Source organism: Vulpes vulpes, chromosome 11 (assembly GCF_048418805.1).
Source record: "Vulpes vulpes isolate BD-2025 chromosome 11, VulVul3, whole genome shotgun sequence".
NCBI classification, from domain to species: Eukaryota; Metazoa; Chordata; class Mammalia; order Carnivora; family Canidae; genus Vulpes; species Vulpes vulpes.
Genome location: NC_132790.1, coordinates 41,463,249 through 41,466,330, shown reverse-complemented (window position 1 = coordinate 41,466,330; position 3,082 = coordinate 41,463,249). Strand labels below are relative to the sequence as shown.

Here is a 3,082-nt window from a genome sequence, read left to right as displayed (position 1 = left end):
GAGAGGATATATTTTAGAGACTGAACAGGGGCAGAAAGATACTCATCTCTCTGATTTCAGGAGATAAATGAGGAAGTATTTCGGGAGAAGAAAGAGGTATTAATTAGTGATGGTAATAATATTTTGGTGTGGCATAACTTTTACTTTTTATTTCCCAAGAAATAGCCCATAAAATCTATATTATTCACTAATTCTTTTGAATTTGGATTTTCTTTTTTCTTTAGAAGGAACACACTGGCCCACCTAGAAGCAGCTCCTCGTGCTCCTTCTGGAACCTCTGTCAGGTTTGGCCTCCTCGCCTCCACTCCAGCCTCCACCATGTCCATCAGGGTGACCCAAAGTCCTACAAGGTGTCCACCTCCAGTCCCCGGGCCTTCAGCAGCTGCTCCTACAGGAGCATCAGCTCCTCCGCCTTCTCCCTGGTGGGCAGCAGCGGCGGCAGCTTCTGGGATGGCCTGAACAGCAGCATGATTGTGGTCGGGGGCTACGAAGGGCCGGGCCATCTCAGTGAACCAGAGCCTGCTGTGCCCCCTGAAGCTGGATGTGGACCCCAACATCCAGGTGGTGCACACCCAGGAGAAGGAGCAGATCAAGAGCCTCAACAAGTTTGCCTCCTTCATCGACAAGGTCAGACACCTGGAGCAGCAGAACAAAATCCAGGAGACCAAGTGGGGCCTCTTGCAGCAGCAGAAAATTGCTCGGAGCAACATAGACAACATGTTTGAGAGCTACATCAACAACCTCCGGAGGCAGCTGGACACCCCCGGGGCAGGAGAAGCTGAAGCTGGAAGTGGAGCTTGGCAACCTGCAGGGGCTTGTGGAGGACTTCAAGAATAAATACGAAGGGGGATCCCTGGGTGGCGCAGCGGTTTGGCGCCTGCCTTTGGCCCCGGGCCCGATCCTGGGGACCCAGGATCGAGTCCCACATCGGGCTCCCTGCATGGAGCCTGCTTCTCCCTCTGCCTGTGTCTCTGCCTCTCTCTCTCTCTGTGACTATCATAAATAAATAAAAATTAAAAAAAAAAAAAGAATAAATACGAGGATGAGATCAAATTGCGTGGAGACATGGAGGATGAATTTGTCCTCATCAAGAAGGATGTGGATGAAGCTTGCATGCACAAGATGGAACTGGAGTCCCGCCTGGAAGGGCTGACGGACGAGATCAACTCCTTAGGGCAGCTGTATGAAGAGGAGACCCATGAGCTGCCGTCCCAGACCTCGGACACGTCCGCGGTGCTGTCCGAGGGCAACAGCTGCTCCCTGGACCTGGACGGCATCATCGCCGAGGTCAAGGCCAGTACGAGGACATCGCCCACCGCAGCGGGGCGGAGGCCGAGACCATGCACCAGTTCAAGTACGAGGAGCTGCAGACCTTGGCCGGGAAGCACAGAGATGACCTCCGCCGCACGAAGACAGATTTCCGAGATGAACCGGAGCATCAGCCGCCTCCAGGCTGAGATCGAGGCCCTCAAACACCAGAGGGCTGCCCTGGAGCCTGCCATCCGACGCCGAGCCGCGCGGGGACCTGGCCATCAAGGACGCCAGTGCCAGGTGGCCGGGCCGGGCCGGAGCCGGAGGCCGCCCCGCAGCGGGACAAGCAGGACATGGCCCGGCAGCTGCGCCAGTCCCGGGAGCTCCTGAACGTCAGGCTGCCCTGGACGTCGGGACCGCCACCGCCCGCCCGCTGCCGGAGGGCGAGTCTGGGATGCAGAACGCAAGCATCCATAGGAAGACGACCAGCGGCCACTCCGGGGGCCTGGCCTTGGCCTACGGGCCCTCACAAGCCCCGGCCCCAACCGCGGCCAGAGCCCCTTCCAGTCCGGCTTTGGCCCTGGGTTCCTTCAGCCGCAGCAGCTCCTCCAAGGCCGTGGCTGTGAAGAAGATCGAGACTCGTGATGGGAAGCTGGTGTCTGAGTCGTCTGACGTCCTGCCCAAGTGAACAGCCAGTGCGGGCCCTCCCAGCCTCCTTGCTCTTGTGGCCCCATGAAGCCTTTGGGGGAAGGAGCTGTGCAGGGGGCCTTGCGTGCAAGAGACCCACCTAAGGCTCAGCCCCGGTCCCCAGCCTACCCTTAGGGGGAGTCTACTGCCGTGGGTACCCCTTCTTGTCCATGCCCCCAACCGAAAGCCAATTCAAGTGTCTTTTCCCAAATAAAGCTGCTGCCACCCCCCCCCCCCCCCCCCCAAAAAAAAGAAGGAACACATTGGTGAATCTGCCCTTGAGGTGGACCCAAAGTAAGGGAAGAGATTGTCTGGGGCCTGGTCGAATCCAGATTACTCTAATTCCTTCTCCTTCCCCTTCTAATCTTTAGTTCTGAGATTCTAATGTTTGTTCTGGTGTATTTATTACTGTGAGAATAGAATGAAATAGAGATCTGGGAAAAGCACTAAAATATAAATTGATAAATATATGAAAATAAATTATTCTCCTTTAGTACTTACATGAAACCCAGAAAATTCAGAGCCATAAAATACTGATATATCAAAGTAAAACATTCTAGCTGCTTCCTTACTGAACCGTGTCTTGTGTTATCAGCTTCCTCAACCATCTCCCTAACATCAGACTCTCATGAGGGCAGGGTAGTGCCATTCATTTAATCAATCAACAAATATTGACGGGGTGCCTGTTACATGGCAGGAACAAATCTAGTGGGATACAAGGATGAGCAAGATTTACAGAATGTTGATTGAATTTCTATTCAGTGTTTGCTGATGGTGGTAAGTGGAGGAAACAGGCAACAACTAAACAGACAAACGAACAAAATAAGTTAGATTACTAATCATCACTCTGGCTTGTACATTATGTATTTCCTAGTACAATGTGTGGCATGTAGTAGGTACTCAATAATTATCTGCAACTAAAATGTATAAATGCACATTTGCAAACTCATTTCCTCTGAGCTTGATACTCTGCTTTTTCCATCTGATAATAAACTTGAGCTATTGCATTTTTTCACAAACATGCATTTTAACAATGGTTTTTTGGTTAATGCTGGACCAGAAGGAATGACTGAAATTGAGCATTGGTAAAATCAGTGGAAAGTATTTTGGAGATCAAAAGCTATGAGTCACTTTTTAGCTTACA

The 3,082-nt window shown here is 51.8% G+C and overlaps 1 pseudogene; it reads left to right on the top strand.

Moving 5' to 3' along the window:
- Positions 1–318: 318 nt before the first annotated feature.
- LOC112915827 (keratin, type II cytoskeletal 8-like) lies at positions 319–2,010 on the top strand (annotated as a pseudogene).
- The last annotated feature ends 1,072 nt before the right edge of the window (positions 2,011–3,082 follow it).